Source organism: Saccopteryx leptura, chromosome 1 (genome assembly GCF_036850995.1).
Source record: "Saccopteryx leptura isolate mSacLep1 chromosome 1, mSacLep1_pri_phased_curated, whole genome shotgun sequence".
NCBI lineage: Eukaryota > Metazoa > Chordata > Mammalia > Chiroptera > Emballonuridae > Saccopteryx > Saccopteryx leptura.
The window spans coordinates 268,255,339-268,277,621 of NC_089503.1; the positions used below are offsets into that span (position 1 = coordinate 268,255,339).

Here is a 22,283-nt window from a genome sequence, read left to right on the forward strand (position 1 = left end):
CATACCATCATGATGGCAAATCAAATTGAGGCAACGCAAGTGAAGGACATAAATGCAGCACCATTCTTTTTTCTCACTTTGAATGCGCCAACAGACATAAGCCATTTATCCCAGTTCAGCATGATTGCAAGGCATGCTGTTGATGACACATCACGTGAGGAAAGTCTTGCTGTTTTGCCTATGAAAGAGACAACAAGAGGGGAGGATTTATTCAAGTCTTTCACTGAGTTCACTAAAGAAAAAAATCTACCGATGGATAAACCGATGGTGTGTACTGATGGTGCTCTGTGCATGGTGGGGAAAACCAGAGGATTTGTAGCGCTTCTTCGTGAACATGAAAAGAGACCCATCCTAAGTTTCACTGCATCCTACATCAGGAGGCGCTTTGTGCTCAGATGTGTCAAAACTTGGAACTCGCTTCCTGTCACATACCACACACTGCAGTGTGTAAATATTGCTGTACTGACAATGTTTGGCTCTACATATGCATGTGAGCAGTCTTTCTCACATCTAAAGAATGTTAAGACCAACCTACATTCATGTTTAACAGTTGAAAGTCTCAACACCTGCATGAAGCTTAACCTCACCACGTATCAACCAGACTACAAAGCCATCAGCAAAACCATGCAGCACCAGAAGTTGCATTAATGGTAAGAAGTACTTTATTCATCATTGGTTAGCAACAGCATAACAACATTATTAAAAAGAATTCAGAGACCTATTGTACTTTAAAAGTGTTGGTCTTACATAAAATGCACACATTTACTTGTATTTAGTGTTAAACATATTGCATGGCTCTCAAAGAATTACACTTTAAAATATGTGGCATTCATGGCTCTCTCAGCCAAAAGGGTTCAGGACCCCTGCTCTACACACAGCAGGCCAAATCCTAACCTAACCATGCACCTGAAGGCAGTGGGCTGTTTACTGTTTGCCTGCCTCTCAGGTGCAGCACCCGGGGAGGCCAAAGAATGGTGGAGAGGGGAGGGGGCATGTATACGTTTGTCTCTCCTCAGCTCTGCCCCTCGCTCTGTGTATCACCACTTAGTTTTTCTCTCACTCAAACTGCTTACTTGCTTTTCCTTTTGCTCCAGAGTTTGGAGAAACACTTTCAATTTGTGGGCTTCACTTTTCTTTCATTTAAATCACTTGCTTGCCAGCCCTTTTTGTATCGAACAAGCTTTTAAACCACTGTGATGGATTCATTGTTAAATTTAGCCACCAATCCATGTGTGGAAACTGATTGGGACAACCTGGGTCCCCAATTACTATATTCCAGACTGTCTTTATTATCCAGAATTCCCGGTTGCTATTATTTATTACAAAACTGAAACTTGTTTCAGGAGAATCTAAGAATTAGTGCACTTATAAGAGAGATAAGACAGATAATTAACTAGCACCCAGAATAAAAGGGTGTTTGATTATAGAGATACTAATTATTACACAAGACAAGAGGAAGAAGCCAACCGAAGAGGATCGTTTTCCTTCAGGGAAGAAGTCAGATAGAGCTCCCTGAAGGTAGATTTTGAGAACAAAGAAAGCCACTTAACATAGCTTCTAGTCAGAAGCTTCCATTCTTGACACAAAAGACTCAAACAGGCCTTAAAACAGACATATTTAGACATTAAAAAAGGACTTATACACACAAATCAAGAAGTTTAAATGAACGCGCTTTACTTATCCTACTTTTTCTGGCAAACAAAGACAAAGTTCAATAGACAAGGGAGGAGTTCTCAGTGTAGAGCACTGCACTCCAGATGCTGAAAAGTGCTGTGCCTCACTGACAAGGAAGGGCTCCCCCTCGTGGCCTCTCAGGTGCATGCAGGCTGCACCAGAGATTCCTTTAAACCAGGGTTTTCTAAACAGACACCTTTAAAAACAAAGACTGAGATCTCAACAAGCACAGAGACGTCTCTTGGAAGTCTTGGGTTAGATCAATCCAGGTTAGCTCAGCCTCCACTGATTCAGTGCAATGAGAGACTGACTAATCCTGGATGAACTTAACCTTCATTAGCCTTCCTAGAGATAGATGCATGTCCCCACTTCTGGTATTCACTGAGAGCGCAACTAGAACCCAAGGCAGGAGCACTAAAACTTTCCACCAACGTCTCAGTCTTGGAAAGCCTGCATGAACTTATGATCACGTCTGGTCTGTTTTGCTGCAGTTTCAGTTCAAAACATAAACACTATAGCCTAGGAGCAAATCAGCAAAGCAGTCTTGAAAGCCCTACTTACTTCCACCGGGGTTCCACATCCCCAGTGTTGCAATTCAGCAAAGCTCCCAAATCCACTCTACCTACATTCCAGTCCCAAACAGAGTAAAAACTAGTTACAAACATAAAAGCAAAAGTAAGAGTTCAAAGGGAAGCCAGAAAATTCGTAAAGCAGAGGTGCTTTACTTACCTCCTCAATTTTCTCTGCCGAATTATCTAAATTGTTGAATTTGGGAACTGAAAGGCGTCTAACAAGGAGCAATCTGGACCCCACAGGAAGACTGGAAGCCCTGAAAAGTCTCAGGTGGCACACCTCTCCACGAGATTCAAGCGGGGCCAGACAGCTTCCCGAGAGACCAGCCGATTCGGGGTGTCTCTATCCAGTGGCACGAAACACCAGATCCCAGACAAGCCCCCAAATGTTATAAAATACCATACCCCAGATTCTGAAAGTCACTGTACCTCACTTCATCGAGTCCACATAGAGACACCCAGTCCAGATGAATTTTGAAGAGTTTTATTGAAGGAGAAAATTTGTTAAATATGCCGGCCTCATATGGCTGACACGGGGCATAGCAGGCCCAAATTGTGCATGCCGAGTATATTTCAGGGGCTGGTTATATACCCTTTGACCACATACAGGTTGGGAGGGCATGACAGCATGACACAATCATTAACAAGATTATAACATTTGTCTAGGGGATTTACAAGAAACATTAACCTTCAAGGTAATACAATCAAAGACATTCACAAATCCTTTCAGTATCTATCTTTCCTCCTTTGCCTAGAGGTACACGTTAATCTCAGATTCCAGGAAGAGAGGGAGAGCTCCTGGCCTTACACAGTGGCTTTGGGAGCTCTGAATGGAAAGGGAAGTGTTTTCCCATTGTGTGTATTTCTTGCCCACTGGGTGCAAGCTAGGATTAAAGCTAATGGCCCACCAGTTCTTGGCTCCATTGTTTCATTACAGTTTGTCTGAATCAAATATGAACCTGCATGGGCCAGGCGACTGTGATGGTGGCCATGGTGACTGGCTTTACATACACCTCCAGAGTTTCAAATCAGCAGAACAAAAGATTTACCACACATACACCTCCGGAGTTACAAATTAGCAAAGCCACAAATCTAGATTGGCCACAAATCTAGATTGACCTTACCTACAAGTTTCCAGAGTTTCAAATCAGCAAAACAGGAGATCTGCCTTACCTACACACTGGAGTTACAAATTAGTAAAGTCACAAGTCTACCTTACCTACACCTAGTCCCAGACCAGTACCAGTCCTAAACAGAAAAGGAAAAGCAAGAATTCAGAGGAAAGCCAGAATTCAGTAAAGCTTTACCTACCTCCTTGATTTTTCTGCCAAATTGTTTAAATTGTTGAATTTAGGAACCGGGAGGCGTCTGCTGAAGAACTGTCCAGACCCACAGGAAAACTGGGAGCCCTGAAAACGTCTCAGGTGGTGCCTCTCCTTGAGATTCAAGCAGGGTCGGGCAGCTCAGCAGAGTCCATCCAATTCTGGGTGTCTCTACCGGTGATGCAAAACACCGGATCCCAGGCGAGCCCCCAAATGTTGTAAAGTACTGTACCCCAGATTCTGAAAAGTACCGTACCTCACTTCAGTGGGTTTATGTAGATACACCAAGTCCAGATGGATTTTGAAAGGTTTTATTAAAGGAGGAGATTTATTAAATATGCCAGCCACACATGGCTGATATGGGGCATTTGCAGACCCAAATCATGAGTGCCAAGTATATTTCAGAGGCTGGTTATATACCCTTTGACCACATACAGGTGGGGGGGGGGGCTTGACAGCATGACACAATCATTAACAAGATTATAACATTTGTCTAGGGCAGTGATTTTCAACCTTTTTTGAGCTGCGGCACATTTTTTACATTTACAAAATCCTGGGGCACACCACCTACCAAAATGACACAAAATGACACTCTAACACAGTACATATTATATATATAGTTAATAATATAGTTTCTAAATGTATTTATACTCACTTAGTGTGAAACCTGGGCCTGTTTCGATGAACACAAAAGGGATATCCTGGAAGGAATGGTAGAAAGACACACACGAAGCTCTTCCTCAACAGTTCTCAGTCTCTTTCTGTTTTTTGTTTTTATCGCAGTCAAGCTTGAGAAGCTCAGCTCACATAGATATGTTGAAAATGGGAGCAATGTCAAAATAGCTTTGTTGGCCAGAATGGGGAACTCCTTGGCAACAGATAATCAAAAACTGTCCAAAGGAAGATCAGCAAACTTTAGCTTTAAAGTTAGATAACATGGTGATACATTGTATATCACCCTCTGTGGGGGCCTCTTTTAAAAAGAAAAATGTCAAATATCTATACACATCATCAGGATAGACATAACCAGCTGAGGCTGAGGCTTCATCTAGTGGTGGCAACATTTACCTCCAGTCCTGACCAGGATTAGAAATCGGGACCATGGAGAGGAGTAGCAGCTTCAACTACTCACTGTGGCCACACAATGACAAGTGTACGGCAGCCCGAGTGGGGACCTTCCTGGGTGTGGATGAGAGGCGGCCTACTATTGGTTCATCACTAGTGGTCGGGATGAATCCTAGAAGGAGATTGGTCAGTGAGTGTTCCCTGTGCCTCCACTCTTCCTGTCGCTGATAGCTGGAGGGATTGTGAGGGGAATGTTTATGTTTGGATGGAGGCGGCTGGCTGCAGGCCGGATAAATAGCCTCCGCAGGCCATATCTGGCACGCGGGCCGTAGTTTGGGGACCCATGTTTAATTTCCCCACGGCACACCTGACCATGTCTCACGGCACACTAGTGTGCTGCGACACACTGGTTGAAAAACACTGGTCTAGGGGATTTACAAAGAACATTAAAACTTTCAAGGTAATACAATCAAAGACATTCACAAATCCTTTTAGTATCTATCTCTCCTCCTTTGCCTAGAGATACATGTTAATCTCAGGATTCCAGGAAGGGAGGGAGAGCTAAGATCAGTGTAGGGTGGTACATTAATTTTATCTCTTATTGAAAGTGAAAGGGAGTTCCTCAGATAACCTTAATCCTTTCAGAGAACTTAAAACCAAAATGATCCTAGTCGATCTTGTAAGTCAGGAGACTTCTACATTCCTTTTCCTCCATTTTCCAAAAAAAGGACAGGAATGCCTGACCTTTTCTTTCTAGAACAGTGGTTCTCAACCTGTGGGTCGCGACCCTGGCGGGGGTCAAACGACCAAAACTCAGGGGTCACCTAAAGCCATCGGAAAATACATATTTATTATACATTTTTAAATAAAATATGTATTTCCGGCCCTGGCTGGTTGGCTCAGCAGTAGAGCGTCGGCCTGGCATGCGGAGGACCTGGGTTTGATTCCCAGCCAGGGCATATAGGAGAAGCACCCATTTGCTTCTCCATCCCCCCCTCCTTCCTCTCTGTCTCTCTCTTCCCCTCCCGCAGCCAAGGCTCCATTGGAGCAAAGATGGCCCGGGCGCTGGGGATGGTTCCTTGGCCTCTGCCCCAGGCGCTAGAGTGGTTCTGGTCGCGGCAGAGGATTGCCCCCTGGTGGGCAGAGCGTCGCCCCTGGTGGGTGTGCCAGGTGGATCCTGGAAGGGTGCATGTGGGAGTCTGTCTGACTGTCTCTCCCTGTTTCCAGCTTCAGAAGAAGAAAAAGAAAAAAAAAAAAAATATATATATATATATATACATATATATATATATATGTATGTATTTCCGATGGCTTTAGGCGACCCCTGTGTTTTGGTTGTTCGACCCCCGCCAGGGTCGCGACCCACAGGTTGAGAACCACTGTCCTAGAATATCAATATTAATTTTGCAGCTTTTTGGTACCTTACAACACCTGGCACTTAGGCTTGGGCACCAGAGATCTCCACTCACACACTAATCACTCAGAGGCCTCTCAGGTGTTCTCCTAGCCATGTTCCTGGAACTTAGGCTTAGGCACCAGAGATCCCCACTCACACAGTAATCACTCAGTGGTTTTAGACAGAAACAATAAAAACAAAGAATGAGATCTCAACAAACACAAAGGTGTCCCTGGAAGTCTTGATACAGGACTGATCAGCTCAGTATTAACTCAGTCTCTACTGAGGTCTCTTCCTGAGAGCACCACCAAATGTGGCACCCCCAAATGTCCCCATTCAGGTCTTTCTCTGAGAGTACAACCAGATGTCTCTGGAAATTCGGGGTTAACTTAGTCCCCACTAATGGTCTTCCTAGAGCACGAACAAATGTGCAAACACAAATAGATGCCTCTGGAAGCCGAGGCAGAACTGATTAACCTGGTTGACTCAGTTCCCACTAATTGTCTTCCTAGAGCACAAATAATGTGCAAACACAAATGGACATCTCTTCCAGAGTACAACCAGACGCATCCCAGATAAGCCTAAAGCAGGACCCAAAACTCTCCACCGAAGTCTCTGTCTTGGAGAGCCCACTGTATGAGTAAGATTGTGTCCAATCTCAGGATTCCAGGAAGGGAAGGAGAGCTAAGATCAGTGTAGGGTGGTATGTAAATTTTGTCTCTTATTGAAAGGGAAAGGAAGTTCTTCAGATAACCTTAATCCTTTCAGAGAACTAACACTAAATAACCCAGTTGTCCTTGTAAGTCAAGAGATTTCTATATCTTTTCCCTCCATTTTCCAAAGAAAAGATGGGACAGAAAGCCTGACTTTTCCTCTTTAAAATGGCGTTGCCAATACTAAGTTTTACAGTTCTCTGGCACCTTCCCACAATACCAGCAGCCTGCGGTGGTTGGGAACATGTACTACCAGTCCATCCCCAGCTCTTGAGCCCATTGCCTCAACATTGAACCAGTAAAATGGGTATCATTGTCACTTTCAAGGACCAGCAGCTGCCCATATGCTGCACTTAGGTGGTCCAGAGACTGTATGACTGTCCTCTGGTTAGGGTTACAGGTGGGGGGAGCAGCAAGCAGACCAGTGACAGTATCTATAAAGGTGACTGTATACTGGTACCCATCTGACTTTGGTAAGGGTTCAATTCTCTTTATCTGCCACCATGTCAGCAGAACACAACCTCTGTGGATCTGTCCAGTTGATGCCAGTTGTCTCCAAGGGTGCTCCTTCTAACACACTGCACATTGCTCGCAAGCTGCAAGTACCTCTGCATAGGAGACAGGCAAGTTCCATGCCTTAATCGTAGCCCACATAGTTTTCTACTGAGAGAGGAGAAACCAGAAGAATGCAGAAGAAGAGGCCTGTAGGAATGACTGGCTCAGCCAGTTAAAGATTATCCGCATCTTTAACTCTAAGATTTTTAACTGATTTCCTGCAGACTCTTACATACAAGAGAAACAAGATCTATAAAAAGATAGGGCCAGGGGTCTGGAAACTCCTTCCCCCTTGCTGCCCCACCTTGAGCCACAAGATGCATGTAGGACCTCAGACAAAGGAATCACATGCCCCTTGCATGGACACTGTAAAATTATATAAGATGTAACAAATCTAACTTCGGGGAACTTGTGCTTTGGTGCTACTAACTCCATGTGCTCTGCCAGCTACTAATAAATTCTTCTTCCTCCATTAAGTTTTCTGGGTGCTTATTATCCTCCATTTGTGTGCCATTTATTTTTTTTTTCCTATGTGGGATGGTTGATCTTGAGCCTGCGTGGAGCAAGCTGGCCCCAGACCTCTCAAGTCCACATTTCTTTACCTCCAATTCTTACATGTCCAAAGACAGGGAATGATAGACATGCCTTTGTAGGAGGATTGTGCGCCATTTCTTGCTACTGATTTTTGGTGCATTGGCTGGGAAGCATGGAAGAAGGATACCTACCTTTGGTGGACTTCGGGTACCCCACTGGGGAGCCCGGAGCTGCCCTGTAGATGTTCTTGCTGAGTGCACACTGGGGATTTCCCCATGTGGACACCTCACAGGACAGATGGGGAAACCCCATCTGCTGGTCCCAACAAAGATCAGACAACAGAGGAACAAGAAAACAAGGGTGCATCAGAGCCATGATAAGGAAAACTGGGCAAGGGTAGCTAACTGAGGTCCTGCACTACTGAGCAGAAGGGAGGCCTGGTCACCCTCCAGAGCAGGGGTCGCAAACCTTTTTGGCTGAGAGAGCCATGAACGCCACATATTTTAAAATGTAATTCCGTGAGAGCCATACAACGACCCCTGTACATTACGCATTATTCAATAAAAATTGGGTGTTGTCCCGAAGGACAGCTATGATTGGCTCCAGCCACCCGCAACCATGAACATGAGCAGTAGGAAATGAATGGATTGTAATACATGAAAATGTTTTATATTTTTAATGTTTTTTTTTTTAATTAAAGATTTGTCTGCAAGCCAGATGCAGCCATCAAAAGAGCCACATCTGGCTTGCAAGCCATAGGTTCCCTATCCCTGCTCCAGAGACTGACTGATTGCCCTCCAGAGGTTAAGAGTGGCAACTGCACACTCTCCACAGATTAAAAGAAGTGACTCATCACCCTCCATAGGTTGTGGGAGGTTGAGTGAAAGAGAGTGAGTGCAGAGTGAATGAGACAGACACTGAGGAGAAGTTTGACTCCCTCCTATAGTGCCGAAGGGAGCGCTGAGTCCCAAACCGCAGTTCCATAAAGCGCCTTATATGGTTAAGAGGCAAAATTGCGTGCTCATGGTTTATATCAGCCTGCTATAAGCCAAAGAGCCTGCTATCTCTGTGAAGGGATCGGCTGGTGATGGACTGAAGCAAATGGTGTCCCCTCCAAGTTTCCCTTATCCTCCCCAATTCCTTCTTGTGGAGTGACTGGTGTTTATCATGGGAGGCATGGGAGGCTCACAGGGAAAACCTACTCTCCTGACCACGATGATCAAGAACTTTAAGAGAGAATTCTCAGGGGATTACGGAGTTAATAGACCCCCAGGAAAATTGAGAACCTTGTGGGAACTAGATTGGCTTGCTTTGGGGATGGAATGACCCATAGAAGGAAGTCTGGATAGGTCCCTTGTGCAGAAGGTATGGCAGGTAGTCACTAGAGATCCAGGCCACCCTGGATCAATTTCCCTACATCGACACCTGGCTTACACTGGTATTGCACTCTCCACCTTGGCTTAGAGATCAGGCTTTCACTGTGTTAATAGCAAAGGCAGGGAAGGATTCCATCAAACCCAAAGAGCCTCTGCCACCACCAGTGCCAGAAATTTTAACCCCTAGTGAGCCAGAAGAAGTAGAAACTTTGGCTCACCCACTGTGCATACTGGCAAGGTTTTACCTTTCCACACCTGGATCCCTATCCACCCCAGAGACGGCTACTGACTCAAGCTCATCTTTGCCAGATCTATCAAGCCCCAGCAGAAGCTCACCCAAGCGGGAGGTGCCTCTCACTGCCCCATTGGAACCAGGCCCAGGCTCTCCTTCCCTAGCTTAGAGGCTGCGCTCAAAGACAGTGCCCAGAGTGCAGGTGCCTTTGAAAGAAGTGAGGAACACAGTGATGAATGAAGAGGAGCACATGGTAGAACAACAGGTGCTGGTGTACCAACCTTTCATCACCACCACCGACCTCCTCAATTGGAAGCACCCCACTCCCTCTTATGCAGAAAAGCCTCAGGCCTTAATAGATCTCATGCAATCCATCTTCCAGACCCATAATCCCACGTGGGCAGATTGCCATCCATTGCTCCTCACTCTGTTCAACACAGAGGGAAGATGCCGAATAATAAAGGCGGCAACTAAATGGCTAGAGGAGAATACCCCTGAGGAATACCAGAACCCCCAGGAATAGGTGAGGGACAAGATGCCAGGAGAGGATCCTAAGTGGGACCCAAATGTAGAGGAAGGCCTGAGACAGCTCAGGAGATAAAGAGAAGCTCTCTTCCAAGGCCTCCAGAAGGGAAGCCAAAAGGCCACTAATATCAGCAACATAGCAGAGGCTTTGCAAAGAAAGGATGAAAGTCTGGGTGACTTTTATGAGAGGTTATGTGAGGCCTACAGAGTCTATACTCCTTTTGATCCAGAAAGTCCAGAAAACCAGAGAATGGTTAATATGGCCTTCATCAGCCAGAGTACAGGAGATATAAAAAGGAAGCTCCAGAAATTAGAAGATTTCACAGGAATGAACATTTCCCAACTCCTGGTAGTAAAAGGTCTATGTCAACAGAGAGGTTGTAGGCAGGAGGATGAGCGCCAAATGAAGAAGGATGCTGAGCTCACAGCTGCTGCCCTTCAGCACAAGGGCAAAGGACAGCCTCCCCATTTGAAAATGGGAAGAAGACAGACAGAGAAAGAAAGGACAGTCAGGCAGGACCCCCTTGTGGTGTGATCAGTGTGCCATCTGCCAGAGAACTGGTCATTGAAAAAATAAATATCCCAACTGGGACAAGGGGGAGGCAGGCTTGCCAGCCACCTCCAAAGAGGAAAACACTGTTCAATGTAGCTGGGGAATCCCCTTGGACTGAGGACGACCAGACTTGGGGGCCCCCAATGAGTCTATAGTCTGTATGATGGTAGGGGGCCAACTGATGGACTTCCTGATTGATACAGGGGCTGAACACTCAGTGGTGACTCAGCCTGTAGCACCGCTGTCCACCTGTAGGGTGGACATTGTAAGAGCCACAGGAAAACAGGCAGGACAGGCATTCTGCCTGCCCCGCAAATATCCTATAGGAGGTCATGAGGTTATGCATCAGTTTTGTACATGCCTGACCATCCAGTGCCCCCGCTGGAGCACGATCTGCTAAGCAAACTGAGGGCTACTATATCTTTTGCTGACAATAGCCAGCTAGACTTGCAGGTGACAAAGCCTAGGTTTGTTCTAACTCTAACTGTCCCTAGAGAGGAGAAATAGGGAATTTTTGCTACCGAGTCTGGGAAGCCACCCAATCAGAGGCTCACCCAGAAATGGCCTGGAGTATAGGCAGAGGATAATCCTCCCGGGCTGGCAATAAACCAAGTGCCAGTGCAGATAGAGTTAAAGCCTAGGACACTGCCTGTTAGCCAAAGACAATACCCGATTCCTAGAGAAGCCCTGGAAGGAATCCAGGTGCATTTACAGATGCTCAAGGAACATGGCATTATTATCCCATGCCAGTCACCCTGGAATAGTCCTTTACTCCCCATCAGAAAACCAGGAACCAGGCCCTGGCCGGTTGGCTCAGTGGTAGAGCGTCGGCCTGGCGTGCAGGAGTCCTGGATTTGATTCCTGGCCAGGGCACACAGAAGAAATGCCCATCTGCTTCTCCACCCCTCCCCCTCTCCTTCCTCTCTGTCTCTCTCTTCCCCTCCGGCAGCCAAGGCTCCATTGGAGCAAAGTTGGCCCGGGCGCTGAGGATGGCTCTGTGGCCTCTGCCTCAGGTGCTGGAATGGCTCTGGTTGCGACAGAGCAATGCCCCAGATGGGCAGAGCATCGCCCCCTGGTGGGCATGCCGGGTGGATCCCGGTCGGACACATGCGGGAGTCTGTCTGACTGCCTCCTCATTTCCAACTTCAGAAAAATACAAAAAAAAAAAAAGAAAAGAAAAGAAAACCAGAAACCAATGATTATCAGCCAGTACAGGACTTGAGAGTTGTAAATGAGGAAGCAGTGACTCTGAACCAGAGAGTACCTGACGCCTATACTCTCCTAAGCCTCCTCCCTGCCCAAGTCTCCTGGTTCATTTGCTTGGACTTGAAAGATGCCTTCTTTAGTATAAGAAGCCCCTGAAAGCTGGGGGCTATTTGCGTTCCAATGGGAGGACCTGGCTACAGGGGCAAAGGGGCAGTACACCTGGACTAGGCTCTGACAAGGGTTCAAGAACTCCCCCACCATCTTTGGGGGAGCCCTCACTCGGGACCTCCAGCAGTTTCCTGCACAGGACATTAGATGTGTCCTGCTTCAGTATATGGATGACCTGTTGCTGGGTCACAAGACTCTCCAAGGATGTTCTTGAGGAATGGAAGAACTTCTATGCCATCTGGAGAAGAATAGATACAAGTTCTCGAAGAAGAAGGTCCTGATCTGCCAAAGGCAAGTAAAATACTTGGGATCCATTCTCTAGCAGGAGCAGAGGAGGCTAGGGGTAGAACGGAAACAGGTTATTCAGAACATCCCAGTCCCCATCACAAGGAGACAAGTTAGAGAGTTCCTGGGTGCAGTAGGATCCTGCTGTCTCTGGATCCCCAACTTTGCCGTATTGGCCAAGCCCCTCTATGAAGTCACAAAGGGGGAAGAAAAAGAGCCCATGGAGTGGAGACTGGAACAGGACTGTGCTTTTCAGACTCTTAAAAAGAAATACAAGTTGCCCCAGTGTTAGGTCTTCCTAACCTAGCAAGACCTTTCGTGCTGTACGTCTCAGAGTGGGTGTATTAACCCAGGACTTGGGGTCACAGCCTAGACCAATAGCTTACCTCTCCAAACAATTGGACGGAGTCGCTGAGGGCTGGCCACTGTGCCTGAGAGCCTTAGCAGCCACAGCAATGGTACAAGAGGCGGACAAATTGACTTTGGGACAAAACTTGTGGTGCAGGTACCTCATGCAGTAGTAACTCAAATGAATGCAAAAGGGCATCATTGGCTCACAAATGCCCATCTCACCAAATACTAGAGTTTACCCTGTGAAAACCCAAGGCTGGCAATAGAGGTAACACTTTAAACCCAGCAATGCTGCTCCCAGTGAAGGAGGGAAAACAGCAGCACACCTGCTTCGAAGTGCTTGACTCCATGTACTCCAGCCAGCCAGACCTGTTAGACCAGCCACAAGAGACCCAGATTAGAAGCTGTATGTGGATGGAAGCAGCTCTGTCAACTCAAGGGGAGAAAGGCAGGTGGGGTATGCAGTAGTGAGTTTAACAGAGACTGTGGATGCACGACCTCTGCCCCAAGGTACTTCTGCTCAATAGGCAGAACTGATTGCTCTGACTCAGCTCAGTGAAGGAAAAAGCATATATTTTTTACTGATTCCCGCTTTGTCTTTCTTACTCTGCAAGTCCATGGGGTTATATATGAGGAAAGAGGACTCCTGACAGCCGAGAGCAAGGACCTCAAATATCCAGGAGAAATTCTCCAGCTGCTGGACGTAGTCTGGAAGCCAAAACAAATAGCAGTGATCCGCTGCCGAGGACACCAGAAGGAGGAACGGTAGAAGCCCAGGGAATGCCAGAGCAGATGCAGAGGCAAAGCGGGCTTCTACCCTGCCCTGCCACAAGGCTACTACAACCCCTCTCATTCTGTGGGCCCCAGATCTTGCACCCAAATATTCTGAGGGAGAGAAAAGGTAGATAGGAAAAGAAGGGGCAAAGGAATTAAAGGTGGATGCAACTGCCAGATGGTAGAGTTGTCCTCCCCCACCGGTTGGGACTGGCGGTAGTCCAGGCTTTACACACTGCCACCCATATGGGACAAGAAAAGACAGAAAAACTTCTAGGAAGGTATTTTTACATTCCTTTCCTAGCAACTTCAGCTGAAGGAGTCAGCTTGCGCTGCCCAACCTGCCGCCGGAACAATGCCAAACAAAGACTCTCAATGCCTCCAAGTATCCAGTCCTATGGGGTAGCCCCCTTTGAGGATGTACAAGTAGACTTCACCAAAATGCCCAGAAGCCAAGGCTTCTTGTACTTGTTCATGCTAGTATGTACCTACTCAGCATAGGTAGAAGCCTATCCCACCCGGACTCAAAAGGCCAGAGAAGTAACAAGGCACTGCTCAGAGAAGTCATTCCAAGGTTTGGACTGCTATTTCAGATAGGCTCTGACATTGGCCCTGCTTTTGTGGCTAAGGTGGCACAAGAAACAGCACAAGCCTTAGGCATCACCTAGAAGCTTCATGTGGCACACAGACCACAGAGTTCAGGAAAGGTGGAACGCATGCATAGGACTCTAAAGTTAGGGCTTAGCAAGTTATGTCAGGAGACCAGTCTTAAATGGGTGCAAGCTTTACCTTTAATACTGTTTAAAATTCGGTGTACCCCATCCAAGAACATTAGGTACTCACCTGATGAGATATTATATGAGAGGCCTCCTCCAACATTATGCTGTTTGGCAGGTACCCCTCGAAATCTAGGAGAAACAGAACTACACACACAACTAGAGACTTTAAGTAAGGTAGTCTGTACCATATCCAAGTGGGTGTTGGATAGGGCTCCAATCCGTCTGTTTGCTCCTGTTCATTCTTTTTCCTCAGGTAACGAGGTGTGGGTCAAAGATCGGAATCCAGCACCTCTCCATCACAAATGGAGAGGACACTACACTGTGACCACTCCAACAGCTGCTAAAGTAGACGGAATACCTGCCTGGGTTCGTCACAGTTGACTAAAGCCAGAAGCTCCCGCAGAGACCCCTTGTGGATGGTGCAGATGGATCCCACCAAACCCTGTAAGTTGACCCTAAGAAAGACAACATGCCCTACTCCAGCCACAAACCAGAAGCTGGCTGGTTCACTCACGACTGAAGCCTGAGGAAACTCACCATGGAGCTCCTTATAATTGGACTCTGGGGCAAGAGGGGAGCTAGGGCAGAGGACTGTCAACTATACTGCTCACAAAAATTAGGGATATTTCAAAATGAATCTGAAGTGATAAAAAAAGAAGTATTTAATTTTTTTATTAAACAATAACATTAGAAAAGCAAATGACAAGTCAAAGAAAGTTGTTTGACTATGCAAATGAGATGCAAAACCAACTTTTATTTCATTGGTGAAAATGCACTATACAAAAGGCTGAAAGTACTGGAGTATCTGCACATTCCCTGATCCTCTGATTTTTGTGACCAGTATATGTATCCATATCACCAAGGAAGGTCAAAAAGTCTCGACCACCTTGCTTTTCTATAGTTTCTATGAATGCCAGGGAACCCAGAAAGGAACTTGTACCTATAATCAGACTCAATATTCAATATATGACCCAGGAAATGATCAACCTTATATCTGTTATAACCCCACAGACCCTCCCACTAAAGTAGTGTTCAAGGTAAAAGTAGCAAAAGGAGGAGGAGTTTGGGGATGAAAGGATGGGCCAACCATGGCACAAACTAGGGTCAAAGGAAGCTCAGAACAAGTCAGCTTAAGGATTGATGCATGTGCCACCTTAAGTCATGTGGAAAGGGGGTGTAGATCCTTTGGCTGGAAGAAAAGCTACAGGGTAAATGAAAAGTATATATGTGCTCATAGCTACCCCTGTGGAATAACCTGTGAATATTGGTCACGTGCCCAATGGGCTACTTGTAAAAGGACACCTCTAAAAAGAAAGAAGTATATTTTGAAAAAGGGGCAGCTCTGTCAAACTGTACCACCCATGGTTACAATCCCTTAGAGCTGATCATAACCAACCCCCTAAACCCCCATTGGAAGGCTGGGGAAGTGCTAACACTTGGCATTGACGGGAAAAGGCTAGATTCCATTGTTCCAATCCTTATCAGAAGTCAGGTACTAGACCACCCTGCTCAAGCCTTCCAAGTATATTAATCCTTTTATGAGGAATGAACTGAACTCCTACCCCCAACACCACAGTCAACTAAGAACTTATTCCTCAGGATGGCTGAAGGAATAGCTCATTCCCTGAATGTCACCTCCTGCTATGTATGTGGGGGAACTCTAAAATGTGATAGATGGCCATGAGAAGCCAAAGAATTGGTTCCCACCGGGGCTATGTCAAATATAATAGCTCCCCACACTTCTGATGACAGCCAATGGATTTTAAAATATACTATTATAGGACAATACTGCTTGGCCAGAGGTGGAGGAAATTTCATTGAATCAGTTGGGGATTTAACTTTCCTTGGCCAATGGTATTATAATACTACCTCCAAACAAAGTGTGTGGTGGGGAAATCAGGAAGAGAAATCCATTGACCAGGTTCCCAGAGTTAGCTGGAGCCCGGCAGGACCCAGGCAGGGCCAGAGACTGGATAGCACCATGTGGACTTTACTGGATCTGTGGAAACAGCGCCTATATCCACCTTCCCAGGAATTGGGAAGGGAGCTGTATAATTGGTATGATAAAGCCATCTTTCTTCCTCTTGCCTCTGAAAACAGGGGAACTGCTTGGCTACCCGGCCCCACAGTCCTTACAAAGGGGGAAAAGAGAACTCCAGATATGAGATTGGAAAGATGATGAGTGGCCCCCAGAATGGATAATCCCATAGTATGGACCTGCCACCTGGGCAGAAAATGGCTCGTGGGGATACCGTACCTCCATTTACATGTTAAACCAGATTATCTGACTGTAGGCAGTCTTAGAAATAATTACCAATGAGACTGGGAGAGCCCTAACCATCCTTGCATATCAACAGACTCAGGTAAGAAATGCCATCTATCAAGACAGGTTGGCGCTAGCAGAAGTATGTGAAAAATTCAATCTCGGCCCTGGCCGGTTGGCTCAGTGGTGGAGCGTCGGCCTGGTGTGCAGAAGTCCCGGGTTTGATTCCCGGCCAAGGCACACAGGGGAGGCACCCATCTGCTTCTCCACCCCTCCCCCTCTCCTTCCTCTCTGTCTCTCTCTTCCCCTCCCGCAGCGAGGCTCCATTGGAACAGGGATGGCCCGGGCGCTGGGGATGGCTCCTTGGCCTCTGCCCCAGGCGCTAGAGTGGCTCTGGTCGCAGCGGAGCGACGCCCCGGAGGGGCAGAGCATCACCCCCTGGTGGGCAGAGCGTCGCCCCCTGGTGGGCGTGCCGGGTGGATCCCGGTCGGGCGCATGCGGGAGTCTGTCTGACTGTCTCTCCCCCTTTCCAGCTTCAGAAAAATACAAAAAAAAAAAAAATTCAATCTCACCAATTGTTGCCTGCAGATAGATGACCAGGGCCAGGCAGTTGAAGACTTTGTCAAAAAAATGACAAGACTGACACATGTGCCCATGCAAATTTGGCACAGCTGGAACCCTGATAGCCTTTTGAGGGAATGGTTCTCAGCCTTCAGTGGGTTTAAAACTTTAATAGGAGCAGTTTTAGCACTCCTAGGAGTCTTCCTGTTAGGACCATGTTTGCTGCCTCTGTGAATGAACAACTTAAAGAGCATGGAGAAGCCACCATACAGCAATAAACTACGGCCCAGGTGTACTTTATGCACCACTATCGGAAATCCCCCGGAGTTAGACGAAGAATGTGAGACTCCAGCATTAAAAAAAAAAAAAGGAATTTCTAGAGTCTCAAAGGAAGGAATGAGAGAGGAGAAACCAGAAGAATGCAGGTGAAGGGACCTGCAGGAATGACTGGCTCAGCCAGTTAAAGATTATCCACATCTTTAACTCTAACAGATCTCTAACCGATCTCCTGGAGACTCTTACAATACTTACAAGAGAAACAGGATCTGTAAATAGATAGGGCCAGGTCTGGAAACCCCTACCCCTTGCTGCCCCGCCAAAACTCCTCCACTCCACCTTCAGCCACAAGGTGCATGTAGGACCTCAGACAAAGGGATCACACCCCCCTTGCATGGACACTGTAAAAGGTAAATAAGATGTAAGGAATCTAATCCAGGGAGCTCATGCTTTGGTGCTACTAGCCCCACGTTCTCTGCCAGCTACTAATAAATTCTTCTTCCTCCATTAAGTTGTCTGGGTGCCTATTATCCTCCATTTGCATGCCATTTCTTGCTACACTGCCTCACATAGAGCAGCTGCCGGTGGAGCCACTGCACCATATCACCTATAAGCACCATCTCAACCATCACACCCTTGCCAACGTATCTGCCTCATCATTCCCAGGATAGGCTAGAGGGGCATGCCCCGTGACATGATATACTGTCACCTGCTTATGGTGTCCTATTTCCCATAAATCCTGCCACATGGCCTGACCCCATAGTGATCAGTGCATTACCATCCACTGGTTAATGTGCCAAGTAGCAATCCAAAGGGTCAGTCCATAATAGACAGCCCAGCTGTCAGAGCAAATCACCAGAGGTTAAGGTTTATTATGGGCAACTAGCCAAGCAGCTCTTAGTTCTGCCAATTGGCTGCTTTGGCCTGTACCCGTGTCCATCCAAATAGTCTCAGTGGCCAGATGGAAGGCTATAGCCATCCATTTGGCAGGTTGGCCCCTGCTGGAACCATCAGTATACCAGGCATGCTCGGGGATGGGTGTCCGCCCCTCCTGGTAGGGACTGACTTCGGGTTCTGCCTCCTGAGCCCCAGCTGCACCTGACTCTAAGGTCGCATAGGTGACTGAACCCAAGACTTCCTGCAGTTCTGCTCTCAACAGGCTGGTGCTAAGAGCACAGCGTTGTTGCAGGTAGGCACCCCACGTGGCCAGGGTAGACATTTGGGCCATACCACTATGTCGTTTGGTCTACCAATCTCCCACCCATCTTGCAATAGGGTATGTTGTCTTGACTATACCTGGAGTTGTGGTTGTAATACTCTCAGTGGCCAGGAGGGCAGCATACACAACTGCCAACTGCTTCTCCACTAACGAGTAACAGACTTCAGCGCCTTGCAACAATTGGGACCAAAACCCAATAGGTTGCCGTAAGTGCTCTGTCTGTTGCCACAAACCCCATCCAAACCCCTCTGAGGTTACATGGACATCAAGCTCACAGGGCCTGGCAGGATCAAACACATTCAAGGCCTGTGCCACCTTGACAGCTCTCTTAGCTGCTGCAAATGAACCTTGCGCCTGCTCAGTCCAATCCCAATGAACTCCCTTCCGAATAAGGTTGTACAAGGGGCATAGCAACTGAGCAAAATGGGGTATAAATGCTCGCCAATACCCCAACAAACCTAAGAATTCCTGTAACTGTTTTACCATAGTGGGCACGAGGTATGCTTGGATCTTATCTATAACTGCGTCAGGGATAACTTTTGTCTTACCCGACCAGACAACTTCAAGAACTTAACCGGTAATCCAGGTCCTTGTAATAAACCCTCGTTGGCTGCCCAGCCACACACTTTCAAATGGGATAGCAGGGTAGGGACTGCTTGCTCCAATTCTGGAAGAGAGTCACTGGTTAGCATATCATCAATATAATGGTACATGTGAACTGCCTCTGGCTGTTTCCATTTAGCCAGGTCAGCAGCCACCAGCCCATGGCACAAGGTGGGGATATGTAAATAGCGCTGGGGTAACACTGTAAAGGTCCATTGTCTCCCTTCCCAACTGAAGGCAAATTGGTCTTGACTCTCTGCAGCTATATCAATAGAGAAAAACGCACTGGTCAAGTCTGCCACAAAGTGGTATGTCCCCAACTCATGGCTTAGCCAATCCATCATGTTAGCTATCGAGGGAACAGCAGTGTGCAAAGGGGGAACAACTTAATTAAGTTCTCTGTAATCTACTGTCATTCTCCAGGTTCCATCTGGTTTGCGCACAGCCCATACCGGGGAGTTGTAAGGACTGTGTGCTGACTGGATGATTCCCACCTTTTCTTGTTCGAGGATTGTCCCTGTGACTTCTTCATAACCACCTGGCAGGCGGTACTGCTTGGTGTTAGTCACATGCTGAGGGATGGGTAATTGCAAAGGGGAATGTGATGCGTGTCCTGCAACACTGCCTTCACGACCCAGATCTGCAGCCAGAACTCCCCAGCTATAGTTTCCAACCACAGTCCTTCTAAGACATCTACCCCCAAAATATATTCAGGAATAGGAGATACATACACCTTATATAGCTTAGGAGGCAGTCTTCCTATCCCCAATGAAATAGTTATTGGCTTCACTCAAACAGTTTGGCCCCCATAACCATCAATGGCCACTGGGGTCCCAGCAAACTGCTCTGGGTTCCAATAGAGGGAACATTCTGCACCTTATCCACCAAGGCCAACACCCTTTGTATCTTGGGAGGGGAGCAGTGGATAGCCAGTTCCATGTGTGTCCTTCGGTCCCTGCCCATCCCTATCAGACGGGTCCCTCAGCCTTTTTCCTATTTGAACTGGTATAATGGGTCTTGGGGGTCCTCCTCTTCCTCAACTGTCTCCATCATATAATCTTGTAACCGAGCTGCCAGCGCACCAAACATTTTATTGGTAGCTGCCGGGGCCTTTTGTCTCAGCAGCTGGAACCTCTGTTCTGGTTTAAGCTGTCCCCAAAGCTCCAAAAGAACTTTATAGTACTTACCATCTAATTTCTCCCCATCTGATCCAGCCGCAATCAAATCTACCCACATCTGTTTGTACACACATCTTTATAGGTCCGTTTCCCTTGTTAGTTGGGAGGGCAGCACAAGCAGCAGCCCTCACTTCTTTATGATCCCAAGCAGCCTCCTGCTCTCCCAAATCTGCCACCATCTGCATAACCATGTTGATGGGCTGGCCCACACAGGGGCCCAATATAGCCACTAGTGACCCAAAACGGTCTGATGGGGTGCTACCAAGGATAAAGTCCCCCATTTTTGCTGTAAACACTTCTTCATCAGGCCCATGGGACCAAGAGTTTAAAGTAGCATTATTCATACCTAGTTCCCAAAGGACCTTCACTAGCGCTTATAGTGCTGCCATCAACTCACTGCCCCCGGCAATTCTCTAGCATTCCGCCAGACCGTACAAATGGCAGCCATCACCCATTCTAATAAGGCAGTGATTCTCAAACTTTTTGAAGTCAGGGTGCATTTAAAATCCTACAAATAATTGTAGGCACACTATATACAAATTTATGAGAAATATGTTATAATAATTAAGTCAAATATTAAAGAAAAAAATACAAAGTCCAAGTGTGCTTTTATGGTAATTAAAAAAATAAATATGATAAAATTAAATTTATTCTGACATTAAAAAACATTTTTATGTTACATTTTTTTGTTATGCTTTTTAGAATTTGTAAAAAAGAGGTTAAAATTTTTAAAAATGACAAAAAAGTTATCTTTTATATATATAGATACATTCTTTTTTTTATCTTAAAGATTTTTTATTTATTCATTATAGAGAGGGGAGACAGAGAGAGAGAGAAGGGGGGAGGAGCAGGAAGCATCAACTCCCATATGTGCCTTGACCAGGCAAACCCAGGGTTTTGAACCGGCAATCTCAGAGTTTCCAGGTTGACACTTTATCCACTGCGCCACCACAGGCCAGGCTATAGATACATTCTTAGTAAGATTTAGTAAATTTGGCAGGTCCCAGCATGAATGTGTTAAGTTTTTTCATTCTTGTGTTTATGAGAAACATGAGCCTGATGTGTCTTAGCGATTTCTTCAATGTTTTGGCATATATTTGAAAGGCAAACTCTCATTTCCTCGTCAATACATTGAAGAATTCCTCTCTTTTTACTCTTAATTGTGTCGAGTGCAGAAAACCCCCACCATACATCTCATCTTAACTTTACACCAAACAAAGGATAGAAGAAACTTGCCTCTAGTCTTTCCGGGGAACATGGGGGGTAGTGTAAACAATCCAGCACCACAGCTTAACAGCCTTTTGCAACCTAATCAGGCAAGTGAGGTGGGGGGTTGAGCAGACTGTCATCTTACAGCCAATTCCCCACACCTCTGTCCCCCAAAAATCTAAACTCCAAAAACCCTGTTGGTTTTTTGGTCCCCAACAGGCACATATTTCTCTGGAATACCATAGGGCACACCTGGAAATCTTCTAGGGTGCACCAGTACGCCTCAGTGCACACTTTGAAAACCACTGTAATAAGGTATGGTTTCCTGGTTTGTCATAGCAGTTCTGAAGACGCTGCCTCAAGGAGGAGTGTATGGTAATGGCGGCCAACTTCTCCATCTCTGTTTCGGAGAGCAGAAAAGTATAGAAGATATATAGAAATAATTAGGACATAATATTAAAAGCAATTAAGGAAAGTAAAGAAGGCTATGCCATCTGGATAGGAATGAATCTAGTGTGCACAGATATGATAGGCAGACTCTGCCTTTCATGCAGGGCCCAGTTAGTGTGTGTGTGAAGTTATACATAGATAAGAAGTGGCTTGATGTCATAACTCTGTAGGTTAACATAAATAAGAAGTTTCCCTAGAAACACCTTAAAAGTGACTTGATGTGACATTCAGTAGATTAACATAAAAAGGGCTACCTGCTAGGAACTCCCCAAAAGGTGGTTTGAGGTGATAATCCTGTAGACTGACACCTGTTAGAAGGCGTAGGCCAGAAAAAGTACTAAAGCTAAGGGCCCCCCTGCTGCAGTAGTCACCCAGACTCCAACATTGAACATGGACTGTCTCTACGCTGCTCTGACCTAGGACAGCTGAGAGGAGCATGCCAAT

The 22,283-nt window shown here is 46.4% G+C and overlaps 1 non-coding gene across 1 annotated transcript; it reads right to left on the bottom strand.

The window, feature by feature from the left end:
• Positions 1-7,825: 7,825 nt before the first annotated feature.
• On the bottom strand, positions 7,826-7,955 carry LOC136389880 (small nucleolar RNA SNORA38). Its single transcript, XR_010748440.1, has one exon. It is a non-coding gene; the product is annotated as a small nucleolar RNA SNORA38 (small nucleolar RNA).
• Between the last annotated feature and the right edge of the window lie 14,328 nt (positions 7,956-22,283).